This window comes from Harpia harpyja, chromosome 9 (assembly GCF_026419915.1).
Source record: "Harpia harpyja isolate bHarHar1 chromosome 9, bHarHar1 primary haplotype, whole genome shotgun sequence".
NCBI classification, from domain to species: Eukaryota; Metazoa; Chordata; class Aves; order Accipitriformes; family Accipitridae; genus Harpia; species Harpia harpyja.
The window spans coordinates 10,234,934-10,253,351 of NC_068948.1; the positions used below are offsets into that span (position 1 = coordinate 10,234,934).

The following is an 18,418-nucleotide window of genomic DNA, read 5'->3' on the forward strand; positions in this document are numbered from 1 at the left end:
GTAATATATTGAGGAAACTGTCATGAATAACGGCTTTCAATATGACAATGAATTTTAAACTTTCTCAAGTGAAATATGGATGACAATTTTTTACCACCATTTTGAGATACCTTGAAGTGGCAGTTGCTGGTTAGAGAACAAAAAGCCAAATGGCATGGTTTAGATATACAGAAAATGGAAGATAATGATGCATGAAATAAACGGAGAAGAATTGAGGAAAATACTGGAAAGTGGAAGTGCAGAAAACAGTTTGACCCACCAGTGAGCCTAGTCCTATTTCTATGGAAATGAGCTCATTACTGCTAATTTTTTTTTTTTAAGCTCCTAGTTGATTCGTGAAGTGCTTTTTGAATTCCGATAAGGGCTTCATGAATCACGGAAAAAAACCATTTGAACAAAATATCCAGAGTCAAATGATTACCAACTCCCATAGATTAATCAGCTGTCCGAGTACTTTATATAACAGAGCATGTACTAGGAGAGCCAGCTTTTTCCCCTGGCATCATAAGTCTGTAATGTTTCATTCTGCAAAGAAAAGGGATCATGCTTCTGAAATCTAATTCTGGATGGTTACTCCATCCAAGAGCCTATATTAAATAGGAGAGACATCTTTGATATTTTGCCCCTGCTGTTTCCATGTTTGATCTGTTTTAAAAATCAGCATCATGAGAATTGGCCATAGAATTGCTTCTCATTCCTCAGAAATAAGAGCATCTGTGGTATTCATACAAACGGTGCTTTCACATTTGTAACCAAGTCAGTATTGGCTGTAGACACTCCTAAACAGGCAAGGGAAATGCCCAAGTGCCAGAACACTGGTTCTTCGTAAACCTTCAGGATGCTGAAATAAAAATCAAATGAAGCAATGGATTTAAACAGCAAGTAAGCTTTATTTATTTTATAAACCCAGAAATTTTTAAGACTGTCTATAGACATGAACAGAGTACATGTCTGTGACAGCCAGATTTTTAACTGAACAACGCTGACTGACTTTACATGTAATACATACAGCATCTACACTGAACACCTTGTAGTAATTCTCTAAATGCTTCAAAAAGAATGCCCTTGGCAAATTTTGTGACTGTCTGCTAATTTGCCCTGTACTAATTTTCAAAGTGTGCATAGGTCACCAGCATTCTCCAGCACGCATCTTGTAACAATGCACTTGCTAGAAATTACACAAAATAGATCTAATCCTGCTTCAGGTTAAGTGCATTGTGTCTCTTTTCCAAAACCTTTCATATTTTAGAAATGACTCTATATATCAGACTTCAAACATGACAAAGAGAACCGAAATAACCAGTCCTCATCAGAGATGCACAGGCTATAGTGTCCTGCAAATGTGCATTCTTTAAACACTTGTAGGACTCTGCACTGTTAATTTCAAACAATGGATTAATTGACATTTGAAGTGTGTGTATTTGGACTGTGTTTTAAAAAATATCATTTATAGATGGATGGACATACACACACACACCATTCTGCAGTTATGACAGATCTTAGATGATTTTCATTTTAAGACCAACAGGAGGTTGAGAGATAAATTTCATGATAATATACATGAGGAATTACATTGGTATAAATTAGAAATAATTCAGCATATATGACTCCACTGAATTGGTACAGACTTAGACTGATTTAATTTTTATAGAATGCAGAATTAATTTTGGAAGAAGGTTATAAAGTTATAAAGCATTATGCTATTCAGTTGATAGCATTATTAATAATGCAAAGACAGTACTTTCATTGCATATGTTCCCATACATTTGGGCAAGAGTTTGTGAGACACCAAAGCTGCTTTGTTAAAAAACTTCCAAGGTTTTCTTTTCGCATCTCGCATTTCAACACTTCTCAGGGCACCAGAAGCATAAAGAAATCAGCATTTGAAGAAAAACAAAGACAGAGGATTGATGTGGAAAAGGAAAATATCAAAAGCTATTTCTCTCAGCTGTGAACTCTTACGACAAAGTTGTAGAGGTGACTACAACTCTGGAGTGAAAGTGTGTGTGCTCTGCTTATGAAGTACAAACCGAAGGTCCAAAAGCACTCTGGTATTTCTGAGACCTTACACTCCCAGGCTTTTTAATTGCATCTTGATTTTTTATATTATTGGTATCTCATTTCAGTTCCCGTTTCCCTCAAGGGAAGGCTATGGTGTAGGATGGAGGAACAATTTATTATTTTGGATTATTTAGAAAAAGATAAACAACAACAAAAAGATTATTTTCTCTTTGTTATTTATTTCCACTTATAGTTGGGAGTAATGATACTTCTTCCTATTCAGTTCTGAATTCAACATGATTAAACTCCCATTCAAACTAAATTAAAATATAGTAATATCATTACAAATTAACAAAGATCAGTACTCCCTTATGCTAGGTACGATACAGACCTAGACCAACAAGTAGTTATCATTCAAAAATTTAAAGGACAGGTGAAGCAGGGGAAAATGACAAAAAAACAGAAGTATCTTGTTAATGCTGCCAATCAGAAATGGGAAAAAAAACCCTACTTTTTCGTTCTTGTAATTATTTATAGGGGGTTCTTATAACAGAGAAAAGAATTCAAAAAGTGAAAACTGAAATCATTGGAAGAGAGGGAGATGACCCTGGGAAGGAGATTAAGAGTTTGAGGTAGAAATACTGTAAGGAAGGCTGCTGGAAGCAGAAGTCAGCACAAGGGAGAATGTCCAGAAAACAACCAAAAAGTATTTCTGTTACATCTCAAACCAGGCTGTGCTCTCTGCTCCCTCTGATAGTTTTGGTTAGCCAAAACTATCCTCTTCCACAGCTGTGCTTCCTAGCTCCAGACAGACAACCCCATTTCAAGTCAGACTCATCATGGAAGCCCACAAAGTTTTTAAAAAGGTACATGGAACACTGAGTAATTTAATGTTTGTAATTGTATTTAAGTATACAAAAAATATTGAGTAGGTTGTATCACTTCATATTGTAAAGATAACATACAAAGTGCAAAGTTGAGTTAGAAGTTTGATTTACAGATTGCACAAATGCTATTTGAGTGACAAAGGTCACCTGTCAAAATAATTTATAGTTCCTTTCCTTACTGAAATTCTTCAACTGTAAGTTCTTTTGTCTAATTTCGTTTTAAGGGTAAGAATGATGTAATGCTGAGAATTTCAGTTATGCAGCTTCATCTAATATATAAGGTTCAATCATTACTATGGAAAGCAAGGTAGCCCAGTTCTGCTGAAGAAATTTCACCCGCAGAAATCTACTTTGTGAAATCCTACCCAGCACAATACAGTAACCGGAAGAACAGAATCCAAGCACTCTTTGCACGGCTATAGCCATTTTTCTCTCCAGCAATTTAAGTAGCTGGACCTTACTCTCCTATTTGCCTGCACATTTTTACTAGTATTACATATTAGTTTGCCTTTTTCAACAAACAGCCATTTGACTGGGTAGGCATCATACTTTTACCATTTTGGTTTCAGTATTTTAAGAACACTAAATCATAAAAAGTTATATTAAAAAGAAAATGTTTTTGTTTTCTCCTAGTTAAAAAAAATTACATCATACAAAAATGTGAATGGGTCATAATCCTTTGTCCCTTTTTCTCTCCAGGCTAGAATCTGGACAGGAGGCAAGCTCATATGGGAACCCGAGCTTTGGCCAAACAACCTATAAAGCTGGTTGTGACGTGGGCTGAGAGTGACATAGTCATTTAGCTCCCAAGAGCAGCACTTAATTTCCTCGAAGGAGGAATGCAGTTGCCATAATGCAGATGTCCAAACCCACTGTTTCCTGATGGCTACAAGTATTCTCTAGTGTTATCGTTTACCAATAAACACCTAACTAGCCACACGGCACTAGTTTCGCTTATTTAGACCTACTAGGTGACATTAAGAGACTTGATGCAAACAGAGTAAATAGGTTCCTAGTACCCCTTTTGTAGGTAAGAAAGCATTGCATGGACACTGCATGATTACAACACGTATTGAAAGAGACATGATGCCTGGATAAGGCAATCTTCGTGTTACAATGTGGTTTGTGCTATAACATATTTGATAGCTCTGCCATCACAGGTCTCAGTAAAGAAGCTGTGGTTACTTCAAAGAGTCATTTAAAAAATTATCCATGCTACATTAACATGCCACAAAAATAAAACAATAGAGCTACTTATTCCCACTTAGCCAAGATAACACTACTTATGCGTCCATAAAGAGCAGCTGCAATGCTTGGCCCATCCACAATATTCAAGGCTACTACATGCTGTACAATAAGCTAGAAACTCTTTATTAAAGAAATATTTACAGAGATGCCTCAATGGTGTTTCTTAGCTGTGTGTATGCTGCATATTATTCTTCCAGATTCCCTTTTTCCCCCCCAGGATAGACACATTGATGTTTGCATTTTAAAAAATCATATAGCAATCCATGGTCAGTCAATATAAAACCACCAGAAAGATACCATCATTGATCCAAAAACACAGCCCTGATAAAGTTAGTGCCCTGCGTGACTACAAAGACTAAGCAAGCCAGTACTCAAGTGGTTTTCCTTTTAATTGTATTGTGCCTTCTCTATCCTCCTTAGGAACCAAAAAAAAATTCTGTATTGTCAGGGTCTATGCCCTTTCCCTTTGTGGATTAAAAAGCTCTACTGTAGTATATTTACACTTCTTAAACAAGCATGCTGAATTAAGAGCATTTATTCAAAACCTTTTTCCTGTAATACTGATTAACAGTACTTTCATCTAGAAAATTTTAAACACGTGTTTTACTTTTCATCATATTAAAGTTGACAGACCTCCTTTATCAGTACTTTAATTAACAGCAGGTAAGGGAGGCAAAGTGAGTATGACATGCTATTACTTCTGCTTGATTTAAAGTCTGCTTGTGAGACTTTCTCTCAATTCGTAGTTGAAATTTTCTTATCATCTCATACATTCCCAGAATTACTGTTTCATGTAAATGTCATTTTTGCTGTCCAAAACATTAAAAAAAAACCACACCAGTGCGATATAACTACTGTCTCTTTCTGAGAGACATGAGGGAAGCTGTATGCTTTTGATCAACGACAAGATCCCAACTTCAAAGTAACACCTCATCTGTAAATATATTACACAGTACTCTTAGTAAAGAAAGGGGGACTCCTTGATTTCAAATAACCTAAGGCTAATACCGTGGGATTTGCCTGCATTCACTGAGTTTAATCTTACTCCTCTGAATACTTACAGAAAATTAGACAAAAAGATTTTAAAGAGCCTGGGTTCTAGTCTCCTCTTACTTATATAAGCCTGATAGACCATAGTCCAATACTTCATTGGAAGAACACCCTGCTTATTGTGGACCGAGAGAAGAATGTGGAAAAATTACAAATTTCAGAAGCATCAGAGTTTTTTTTTTTAAACCTAAGTCTTCCTTCCAATGACAGAAAGCAGTGGCTATATATCTGCAGATGCTCTACCATTAATTTGATTAGGATCTTCCAATATTTTTTGTATCACCATTGGAGATGTTTTCATTATTTCTTTCATTGCTGCAGTCTAGAAAAGCAAAATAAAATTCCGGATTACCTTCAACAGCTTTGAAGACGTTGGGAAAGGACATTATTTCATAATATGCTAATCAGCATGTACGATGGTGGTATCAGATCATACAAATAATATTAACTATTTAAGAGCCAGCTACAAGGCTAATAAATGCACATGCAAAGAAACGGTTTTGAGTGGGCACAGAGGGGTCAGTTTTACCATAAACTGACAGTATAATGAACAGTGTGAGCATGCAGATATCACTCTTGCCTGTATGTAGTCAACAGGAAGCAACCTAAGACACTGAAATCAATGACACTTTTCTGCACAAAACCTTTTTTCTCCAGAAGAGAAAAAAAAAAAAACCACCATAATTCAGTGACCTGGGTATGGTTTATAAATCATATTAATTTCATTACATCTTAAAAAAAAAAAAAAATCAGCTATCTGAAAGAATCAAATTTTGGTTTTCAGAATTCTAAATTTTGAGGTTATTTTAAAGTGTCCTGTTGTTTTACTAAAACTTCTTATGACTCTCAAAAGTAGAAACAAAAAAATTTCCATTTACCTGAAGTGAATGTTCAATATGCTAGAGAAATGTAGAAGCTGTTATTTCTAATTAGGGATTAAAACCTCTTGAATGTTCAAGCCTGTTAATAAGCTGAAACAAGTCTTTGTTTCTGCCGTATTTACTCTCAAGGTGTGCATCTTCTCATTTTCACTAAATGTATTTGCTGCAGTAAATGCATAGCAAAAAGAGCTCAGAGTTCCTTCTCTGGATTTTAAAAGGATCGGTTCCTCCTAGGTTTCCACACCAATATTTTCACTACTGAGCAAAGCATAATCCTTAGCCAGAAATTTAGCATCACTCTCCATCTTCTCCTTCCTTCCCATACAGCTTACAAAGGGTTATTGTGACGGGCAAGAGCAGCAAATCTCTCTATGATCTCCAAGGTGTGCTAAGCTGCACGCATCCATATTGCAGTGCTCAGCTGTCTCCACCTCCCATCACACCCCGAAGTACCTCACAACCTGCTCTTCAGGAGAGACAAGAACTTAAGCAACTTGCTGTCACTATGTCAGCAGTAATATAATTGCATTAGGGACGTTTGGGCTGTATAATAGAAGATGTAGCCAAGAATGTACAGCCCCAGCATTTCCTAGCATCTTCACATCACAAGTAAATGCTTGTTTGTATTTGTGCTATGCATGTGTGTCTGACACTTGTGTCCAAACCACAGACCTGTCCAAGGCAGAAGACCTAAGGCAAATTTGACCCAAATAAGGTGGTTCCCATCCTTTCTGTACCAGCATTGCTATTCTAAAGTAAAACTTTTCTCAATGTGAAAAATGCAGATCATGTGGCAGCTTTCTTGTTAAAGATCTGCTGGAGACTAACAGCCATAGAACAAGCCAACACAAGCCAGTAAGTCCTAAAACATTTATATAAAATGTGAACCTATAAAGATGTTCTCAATTTACACAAAACCAGATCAGACACTTTCCCGGACTCGTGCTGTAAAGACCTGACAGTCACAGTTTGTGCCATTAGCATGGAATACGTATCCTTTAATATGCTTGGTTGCATCTTGCCATCTCTATACTACTGTCTTGCAGTGAAACTCCCACAACTTCTTGACGGGTGAAAAATTAAATAGTATAGCAGGCATAGAGGGAATCTGCAGTTTGTACAAGCTCAGACTTAACTGAAAAGCTAAAGGCATACCTGGAAACACTTTTAAAATATATAAAATTCATGAATACTTTTCAGTTTGCAGCTGAGGCATAAATATGTGTAATGAGCATGTAACAGACATCTTATCTCCCAGCATGGATATATATCTGCTGCTTCACTCTCCCTTGGAAGCAGAGTGATTTAATGTGCTTTGCTTGGTAAGTCACCCTCTAGCAAAATAAATTTGATTTCTGCTGCAATCAAAAGAATTTAAACAAAATCACCTATCAGCTCTCCCTAGGTTCATTTATGCAAACGTCCATTTCAGTCTTTGTTTTCAATATAGAGAAATTAAAAAAGGTTTGAAGCAGTCTTTATGATTCCCTAAGGCTAGCTGTGAAGACTAGTCTTAGATGGCCACATCTTTCACATGCATCATATTTCCTGAGTCTATGGTATATGCAGCTCTCTATGAATAGTCACTTTCCCAGTTACGCTCACTTGCATCTCTCTGTCTTCTAGAAGCAAAGGTCTACCAAGCAAAGGAAAGATAGGGGACTCTGTGTTCCCTACCACTCTCCCACCATGCCCTGCATATGCCATAGTCAGAAATTTCCAAGTGCATCAGTCTCCAAGTAAATAAAGAGCGGCAATGTGCTATGAAACAAAATCAGCTTTTATAAGATATATTTTTAATTATAAGCCTGTAGTTAAGTTTTAAATAATTGCTCCAGCAAATTCGTAGGCCCAGCATTGGTGATCATTCAGCAGCAGTATAGAATTGCAGAGATGCTAGACATTCTTAATTTCCCTTTCCTTGTATAATGACTCACTGCTTCATGCATCACATATAGCGCATGAAAATCATTGCAAAACACACCCTTTTACTCAACAAAGTATGTTTTTAACCATCCTGCTCTTTACACAATATTCAGACCAACAACAGTAACCTCCTGCTACTTTTTGTCATATGATTTTTAAACAATAGAATCTGAATATTTTCCATGAAAGAGAAATTAAAAATCATATTTCTTAATTCAGACATGCAGGATTTGCACACTTATTAATCCAGTGTAATAGTATCATGTGACCATGATTTTTCACTAGTCATTAGTGAAGAAAATTGTCTAGCAACCACTGAATGCTCACACAGAACAGGTCATGGTTATCTTTGTCCATTAATACGCTGCTGTCATAATGATAAAATGCTAAAATCAATGACATTTCTATGGATATTTGATAAAAAGAATAAGTTTTTTTCAGCTACATTACTAAACAAATTATTTATTCCACTCTATTCACATAGTTAATTTTAAACAGCATTTCTAATACATTTTAGACAAATAATGTTGAAAATCTTGTCTCCCATTTGAAACTGTAGAACTTTCTAAACTGCCTAAACTTAGCAGCTCCTATCGTTGTACTTGTTCACAAATTTAAAAAAAAACTCACAAGGTGCTCAGACAATACTGATTCAGCGAATGTTTCACAGCACTGTGTTAATTTCAGCAAATTTACAACTTCAGGATGTACTATCACGTATTTTACTCCAGAATGAGGGAGACTTACCTGTCCAGAGAGATCATGTTGTGCAGGTAACTGGAGGAGGTCAGACCCCAGCTGTAAAGCAAGGAATTTGAACCTGAAATCTTGCACTGAGATTCTCAGGGTCTGGTGTCTGACAACAAATTCAAAATAATGTATCATCAAGATCATCAAGGAAATGGGAGATAAGGCTCTCAGAGTTGTAGGATCCTCCATCCACAGAAAAAATATCCTCTGAAATCTGGAAACTGTCTAGCATCTGCAGAAACTGGAGGCTGAGAAGTCTATGAATGCTGAAGTCAGTGAACTCTGTTTCAGTTCAGAAAACTAAAGCTGAACTAGCTAGGGTTTTGTTTGATTGATTGTTTATTTTGTTTAATACCTGTTATTCTAAATGTTCCTCCCACAAAATTCTTAACAATTCCAGTTAATGTTGTGAATCATACTGAAAACTTTTCCTAAATTAATTTTCCCCAGAATATATCTACTAAAACTTGGGATTTCTCCTTCGAAGAGAGACACTATATTGGAGAAATGAGGTCACTGACTTGCTTCCTCATTGAACATTTGAGAATCAGGCTTCCATTGCCTAGAAATTCAATACCAGTCAAGTAATTTTCCCCACCTCTCAAACATCTCATACTCCACCTTGCTGTAACAATGAAATAAGAATGTACCTGACATTTTCCACAAGTATTCTGCATCTGTTTTCATATAATATTTTACCCCCAATTTGGGTTACAAATTAGCTTAATTGTGCCAAATTATCAGCAGGCCATCTTTCGCTTAAAATCTTTTTCTTCTCTCTACTGTCATTTTTACTGGCAGCTCAGCAGATAATTTTATGCTACTGCAGTCACACAAGGCAGATTCTAATATTGATCTGAATTTTCCCCTTGAATATGATTTGCATTCTTAGCCTGATCTATTTTTTTTTTTCTTCCCATAGAACATGATTTACATTCTTATGTCTGGCTGCTTCATTTTAAAGCCATCTTGAAAAAGTCTCTTTCTAATCATCCTTCTAAATTCATATGGGAATAACTCTTCCTACCAATGCTTAGGAGAGGAAAATCTCAAATAAATTGACGCTATTCTTGCAGGCTATAATGACTGGAAACTGTATTTGTTGATGGAAATTAGAGACTTCTTTTATAGCTTACTAATAATCTAGCTCTGGGACAGCTAATTACTAGGGATTGTCATGTCTGAATACTGAGGAAGTGCATTCAATCTTCCGGCTGGCCTAAATAGGAAAAAAACAGCAAGATCAGCCAAAGACCATCCTTGTGGTATAGTAGTCTCCAGTATAAAAACTTGTTTTGCATAAAGCAAAACAGATACATTTTCCTTTGATTGAACACAGGTAGGTTGGGGAAAATTAATTTCCCTGTAACCATGGCCTATTTCTACTTGCCTTCCCTACCCACTGCACATGTGTTGGAGGGGGCATATTCCTTCAAGCGTATGAACATGGCCTCACTCCTTTTGGCCTGTTGGACACCCTCCGGACTTGCTTTCAAGGCTAGCTCATCTTTCACGAGACACAGAATTGCACCATTCAGATGACACAATCCATTATATCTGACTATCAAAATGAAGGGGGAACTAATAAAATCGAAGTGTTTAAGTCTCATAAATTTTGCCCAAATTTAAAAGTACATCTGCGACAAGGATTGGTGATACTTATGTTCTCAGTTGCTCTTCCTAAGTTCATTCACTTTGCTATCTCAGTTTCTAAAAGCACCTATGTTTTTTTAATTTTTCTTTTAATATGAAAAGAAAGGTGCCTTCCCAAAATTCTTTGTTAGGTCTGAATGACAAAAATTAATTTACCTTGCACTGTTATCCCCTTACCATTATTACACTCATCTTTTTCCACATACTCTTTATTCACTGGAGGTAGTAAACATTATAGTTCTTGAACGCAGCTGACATATGACAGTTATCCAAAAACACTGGAAGAGGAGGAATAGGAAACCACATTTCCCTAGCATTTTTTGTGTGGATGTATTGTATCACACTGGAAAGACACAATAGAGACTTTTTGTACTTCACTATTCTATTTGGTTTTAAGTTTATTATTGTAATGCATCATATGGGGAAAAGAGACTGTTGTGGTTTAACCCCAGCCAGCAACTAAGCACCACACAGCCACTCACTCACTTCCCCCCACACCCAGCGGGATGGGGGAGAGAATCGGAAGGAAAAAGGTAAAACTCGTGGGTTGAGAGAAGAACAGTTTAATAGAACAGAAAGGAAGAAAATAATAATGATAATAATAACAATAATAAAATGACAATAATAATAAAAGGATTGGAATATACAAAACAAGTGATGCACAATGCAATTACTCACCAGTTGCCAAACGGTGCCCAGTTAGGTCTCGAGCAGCAATCGCCCCCCAGGCCAACTCCCCCCAGTTTATATACTGGGCATGATGTCACAGGGTATAGAATACCCCTTTGGCCAGTTTGGGTCAGCTGCCCTGGATGTGTCCCCTCCCAGCTTCTTGTGCCCCTCCAGCCTTCTTGCTGGCTGGGCATGAGAAGCTGGAAAATCCTTGACTTGGTATAAATGCTAATTAGCAACAACTGAAAACATCAGTGTGTTATCAACATTCTTCTCATACTGAATCCAAAACACAACACTATACCAGCTACTAGAAAGAAAATTAACTCTATCCCAGCTGAAACCAGGACAGAAACTGTCAGATTTTAGGGAACTCCAGATAGGACAGACTCAGGCATACATGCCTGTTGAGTGCATCATCCCACATCAAACATTTGACTTGATCTTGATTACTTTAAAATTCCCCTAAGATGCCAGCATAAGAATTGTAAATATATACTAAAACATTGCATTTTGCACCATACACAATATTTTCCTGGGGCTGAAAGGAAAAGACAGTACTAATGACAGAGGTTCATGTTGCTTAGAGTATTATTGACCAATGCGCATTTAAGTGATAGGTAAAAATAGAAAATCTATGGCATATTTCCTGCTTGTATTAACCAAGTACTACTTTTTCCAAGTCATTTGAAGTTCAATTCATCTTTAAATAAACAAACAAAAGATATTAGTAAATTTCAATAAGTTCCCCAACTATTTTGAATCATTAACACTTATACAGGTCCTCCCGCTAAGCTCAATTCCCCATTCATACCTGCCTTTACCTACAAGCAGAAAAGATGGGTGGGCCAGAGAGGAGTTGCGGCTCTATACTTTGCAAAAGGAGGGAAACCTGCCCTGGAATGGTGATTTTGAGGGACTGGCAGAATATCTTTTGCATCATCAGAAGCTGCATCTCAGTGGTGCTCCTTTCAGTTGTAACCTCTGTCAGGCCTCTCATCCATCAACAATTTGAGTGGTACCATTTGCCAGAGGAACCTGCAAATCCAGAGTGTTTACCTAAGCCACTTTCACTGCAGTACATGCCCTTAACCAGACCACAGAATTGCAGCACATGCATTTAGGTAGGATTTCTTCATAAAACAACAACTCTGGGCATTTACAGGACAATTACTTTTGCCATGAAACAAATTATTATACAATGCAAGGTATTCAGAATTTAGTCCATCACTAGAATTGATGAGGTGACCTTACGTAGCATTGCAATCTACAAATTACACATTTGAACTAAATCACATTTGCCTGTGCTATAATTTATCAGGCTTTGGAACTTGCTAGGCCTTGTATTTGCCCAAATAGAGCTGAAGCCCAAAGTTAATAGCTTAGTGACCTTACACTCCATATACAGTAAGTTAAGAGATGTAGAAAACTTCAGAGGTTGATTCAGATCTACGATAAGACAAATCACTCTCTAGAGAGGCCTGAATTACCTTCTGGAGATGTCTGTCTCTTTGTTGATTATAAAGCAAGTGGATGATGATTAAGCTCCTAACCTGTGCAGTTAGAAGGGATGAATCTCTACCTGACCATTCTTGGTCCTGTGCCAAATTGGGCCTTTTAATCTGTAACATATTTTACATCACCACTTTATTAATGATCATGTCAATATCCTCAGAGTCTTTACTAAGACAAGAGAATCCAATGTGCAATATCAGAGTATGTTCAATGGAGTTTAGCTTTTTCTTTATAAAAATCACTAAAAGAAACATGCAAGTATTTAGCTACGACTACACTACATAACGTTTCTGATTGTTCCATACATGTAACTTCTTATTACTGTTCTGATTATTAATCTATTTCTTTGTTGACGTTATGCTTTTTGACCTGCATTCTCACTTATGAAGTCTTTCTGTTCCTTTCTGTTCTTCCAGAGCAGTTTCTTGGTGTTCTTTAAGCTGTGGTAGGCCATTAGTCTGTGCTTTTGTTTCCTGGTTCTGTGCTACCTCTTAGTGGATGGAGGTCATATAGATTTTTTAATTTTATTTTATATTTTGAGATGCTTGCTTTCCTCATTATTTCAAGGTGTTAAGTAATTACTCTCCTCTTCTAGCTATCATAACACAATTAATGGGCTGATTTTCTACAGAGGTCAGTCCTTTGAACAAGGTAGTACAATCATGGGAATAGAAATTAAGCAAGTTAGCTACCCTGATTTCTCAGTCTAAAGAAACTGCATATTTCTGAAAAGGCTTTCAACCTGTTAATCATATTAGCAGAGGGATCTAATCCTCTGAAATATTGATTGCTCCTCAATACTTCTTTTTTGTACTCCATACTGCCCCATTAGTGCCTTTTACATTCAGCATCCTCCTTTGTCCAATAACACCCTCAAGTAATCGATTCTTTCCTGTGTTCTGTATTTTATCAATGAAAATATTACAGAACAGGGCAGAATAGGAACCTAAACATGCACTATTAAAACCAAACAGAAATCCTATCATAAACAGATAACCTTTGGAATTAATTTGTTATAAATCTAAATTTAATATCCTCCAAAGTTATATTTTTATTTGTGTTTGTATCATGTAAGTATTTGTTATTTGGCACTGGTGTGAAAGATTCATTTGTTAACAGCTTTTATCAGCTATTTCAGTTCCTTCAGCATCTTTGGAAGATGGCTGTGCTTTATACAGCTAAGCTCTTTTGTTGATGAGTGAATTCATATGTCATTTCATACACAATTTTTATTTATTTTATATGTCTATACAGAGAGATAGATATAAAATACTAGAAGTCCAGCAGCTACTTTCACCTGGCAATGTAGACTTGCCATTTGTATTGTGTGCATTGGTTTGTTATGAAGTCCAGGGACTCTGGAAGAGATTTAATCCATGCAGTTGGTAGTCTCCAGCATCAACACATCTGCATCAGTACCACACCAATGCTTTGCCAAGAATTAAAATGTCGAAAGTCTTATGGCACTTCTGAAACCATCACCAACACTGAAGCAACAGATTTGACACTTGAGATTACAATTACATGAGGGAAAAAACTTAACCCTTTTCAAGACCAGGGTAACATGGGAATAATTTCAGAAACAGCTCTTAATTTTATATGATGCATGTATGATATGCTTATGGATAGAAGATAGGGTCTGAGGCCCCAGTAACTAAATATTAATTTTCAAGATATTGAAAAGTCTTTCAAGTGCTCAAAAGCCTGCTGCCGTTCATCTTGTAGGCTGTATGGAAGTGTCTATGTGTTATACAACATGACTATATTAGCAGCCCAAGGGCAGACTAGAATCTGTCAGTTGAAGGAGTGAATCCTCTTCTTAAGGCAAGTACATAACTGCTGTTAGTATCAGGATTCTCACTAATATGTCACAAGAAAAAGGGGTTGACTGGAGAAGAGAGGTGTGAGAGACAAGGCACAGGGTTATCTGTGAGATATGCAGTGATAATTTTGTTCTTGCAAAAAAAGAGGAGAGAGAAGAGTTAGGAATTACGAGATTAGAAGACATTTAATAAGCTTCACAGTAGAAAAGAAGAGAGTATGTAGAGGATGCCTTCAGTATGAAAAATAAATTAGGTTTGACACATGAAGTGGTTAAGTCACTGAAAGATCAGCTATCTTAATTTGGAAAAAGCTATGAACACTGGGTATATTTCCTAAAAATCATTTCACTCTGCTCTAACAGTAGCAAACATGCTTCTGGAAGGTGCAGTTAGATCTGTCACAGCTTCAAATAATTACCTTCTAATGCTTGGCCTCCTCCTTTCTTACCTTCTCAAGGCAGAGCTTGCTTGTTTGCACAAATCCATCACAGTGCAACTTGTTCCGGTTCTATTCCTAAATTTCATACATATGACCATAGCCTAAGAATAAGAGGATATTAATTAAAGAATAATATCAGTTCAACTGATAGTCTAGTACATGAGGTCAAGCAAGGACTCCATATAGGCTTGTATGACCAGAGAAAGACAAAGGGAAAGAAACACCTGGCTTCTGATCTGAAGGCGACTTTCTAAAATCTCAGGAGATTGAAAGGAGGTTGGGAGAGCTTATAGCTGAACTGCAAAACTGTACTAATTAATGCCTTAAAAAATACATAACACAAGGCAGAGGTAGGCACAGAGCATGCAGTGAAATAGCACAGAAATGTTAAAATGTTCTCCCAACAAGCCCCATAATCATAAATACAGAGCAACAGAGAATTTCATATTTAGACTTATTCAAGTTTTCTGAGTCACAAATTAGCACTTTTAAGAGCTTATCTTTTTCCCAATTGACTTTAATCAAGTGTTTCAGAAGCTGGAAAATGTTTTAAGTGAATAGAGGTCTTAAGCAGAGAGCCCAGGGAACAGAATAGCATCTATTTTGTACTCTCTTTCAATGTTTTTGATTTGCTTTTTTTCTTTGTTGTTGCGGTTTTATGGTTTTCAATACAAGTGAAGCACCACAGCTGTAGGTTTCACAAATAAAGAGACTCGCGCAGGCAGAAATAGACCCTTGTGGGGACAAGTTCAAGCAAAAATTTAAAATCATTTTCTTGACAGTGTCAAGCTGATGATCTTTTAAGTCTTCACTTTGCTATGATCTCTAATGCACTTTGTGTAGACAAGAGACTGATATTCTCTAAATGACAGAATCCCTTCATTTTCCAATATACTGTATGAAAACACAGTCACTTTTACTTTTTAAATAATACCTCAAGAAAAAAAAAAATCAACACACTTCATAATACATGTCTTAAAAGGGTTTTAGCCAAATGAACTCAGGCAACCCTTGCTAAATTTTAAGGCACATGGTCTTTGAAAATTTTATTAAAGTCTGTCATGAAGCAAGCATACCCTGTCTGTATCTGTATGGCAATGTCAGAGGCAAATCTTGCAGAATATTGCCTCACAGCAGGCTCATGAAGTATTTGCTCTAGTTATCAAATATATTGAATCATATCTAAATATGATCTCTTTAACATACTGTCATTAGAACTTTCCCAAAATGCCTTACAGTGCCTATTTAATTATCATCTCACACATCTGTCTACTCTCCCCATGTCACCTACTGTAAAATACTACTGCCTTTCTCTCCTTTGTTCTGGAGCTGTAAGCCACATGAAGCTGAAGCCATAAGAACTGTCTTTCTCACTTTTGCCTTTAAATGTCTATACTTCTACCGTAAGGTCTTAACAAATTTAATTAATATCAGCAAATAATGGGAAATTAATGCTTGCTACTGATACGTAACGTGAGAGCTATCAGCCTAGTGTTTGCTCAGTATGACACCATGTTACGATCCTTCAAACTGAACTAAGCTGATGGCAGCCAGCCTAGGCACTGATCAGCTGGATCCAAGAAACCGCTCACAGGCTTCTCCACACACATTTCTGTCGGTGTCGTGACAGCCCCTGCTCTCACTCTCTTTAAAATGTGATTCCTCAGAACAACTGAAAGCAGCAGCACTGATTGTGCACGTGAATGCAGCCAGCCCGGCTACTGAATGAAGACCTGGGTCTCCCCGCTGCGCGGCTGCTCGCTCTTCCTCCAGCTGCCTTGTTTCAGAAAGAGCAAAATCCTTCGTGGGCCTCCCACGCCGACAGCACAGCCACAGGAAGCCACTTTACCCAGAGATGCAGTGCTCACCAAGGGCACTCAACATTTTTCTCAGAAGCTCTCAGAGGTGTAATCTGTGAAGATGGAGTCTGTCACTTAAGCAGAATAGACCGTTACAATTTTGGATGAGACATGACAGGTTTCCACACGTCTGCATGCTCCTCTGCATGTGCAATCACCTTGAGCATTTAACACAACAGATCAAGCTCTGCTTGATCAAACTCCCAAACCAAACTCCCTCTTTGCTCAGACTGTGTTTTGCCTGATCAAATTATTCAGGATTTTGCCTCAGTCTGTCTCCCACACAAGCGAGAAAATTTAGAAATCAGGTGATATCACGTTTCCACTCACTTTTTATGCTACTTGAGCATTACCAGGAAACAACTCCTAAAACTAAGGAACTAATAGTGAAAAATCATTATTATTACAAAACAACTGTGTCTTCTAAAACCATACCCGTAATACTACTTTTGAAAAGGTTACTTTCTCAAAAAATATAACGTCTTTCATTAACTTACGGGAATAAAAGGTACAGAGCTGACAAGACTAATGACAAGGCAGTTCAATGCAGTCACAGTACCCAATGGAGATTAGGTTATCAGAGTTCCAACACTGACTTGAGAAATGTCTTTTGAAGTCATTATGGTTTAACAATTAATAGAAAGATTTGTTTGATAGCTAGATGCAGCCAGATAAAAAAGACATTCAGTTCCAATTACCCATTATGTTGACTGCAACAGATTAACAGCATACTTTGAAGCATTTTTATATCCAAACGTGTATGATTGAAAGTGAAAAAATTCATTTCACCAACTTCACTACATTTAAAAAAGAATACTGAGTTCTCTTTTAATAACAAATGTGCAAATAATCCTGACTTTGAACTGAAAGGATGAAAGATACAAATCAAAACCTGGGAATCAGTGATGATCATTTTCTATTTTATCAATTTTAATACTTACACAATATTCCTATGATGGTTTTCAAATATTTTATATTGCCTGCATTGGTATATATTGAACTAGATAGTAAATGTTCATCCCACTGAAGTCAATGGAAAAAATCTTTTTTCTTATTGAGAGTTTTTCTTTATTAATTGGGTCTCTTGATCCTGACCCTGTTAATTGTTAACAGCAAAGGGATCAAGAGACCTGGGACTGTGTCTGATCTGAGTTACAGCTATTGAACGTGCTCTGAATATTTCATTATAAGACTTAATTTTGCACCAAGAGACAACTTGAAATAGCTATTATGTTTTCTTACCTGTACTTCCCATTGAATGTTTAATGCTTCTCTCACTCCTTTCTTCAAAAATGCCTCAAATTCACCCCAACTTGTTTTTGAAACTTTTCCTATTTCAGAAAATTTAGAATGGATTGGATATTTCTATTGCAAATTTCTCTTAAAGTGCCATTATTAGATGAGTGTTCAAGTTTTTAAAAACTATGGAGCTTTTAATATTAGAATAATTGATTTATTTGATTTTCCTACTATGTGCTCTGTGTATTTCATTATATATTTTTTTGGCTTACTGCTTTTATTTTCCAAGTGCTTCCCTAGTAGGATTTTTTTAATTTAAAAATTGGTTTTGTTAATATGTAATTAGATTGGCTGATTATAGAGCTAGCCTTAATTAACTTTTATTCAAATTCAACTAGTGAAAGCTAACTTTCCATGGTCCTCAATGAAGCTGCAATTTTTTTTTTTCCCCATACAGACTTGAGAATTACTTTGG

General features: G+C 36.6%; 1 long non-coding RNA gene across 1 annotated transcript; it reads right to left on the reverse strand.

Annotated features, from left to right (window-relative positions):
- Positions 1-10,943: 10,943 nt before the first annotated feature.
- Positions 10,944-14,926, reverse strand: LOC128146208 (uncharacterized). The gene is made up of 2 exons (XR_008236708.1): positions 14,855-14,926; positions 10,944-12,106 (listed from the first exon to the last, which is right to left on the reverse strand). It is a non-coding gene; the product is annotated as an uncharacterized LOC128146208 (long non-coding RNA).
- Between the last annotated feature and the right edge of the window lie 3,492 nt (positions 14,927-18,418).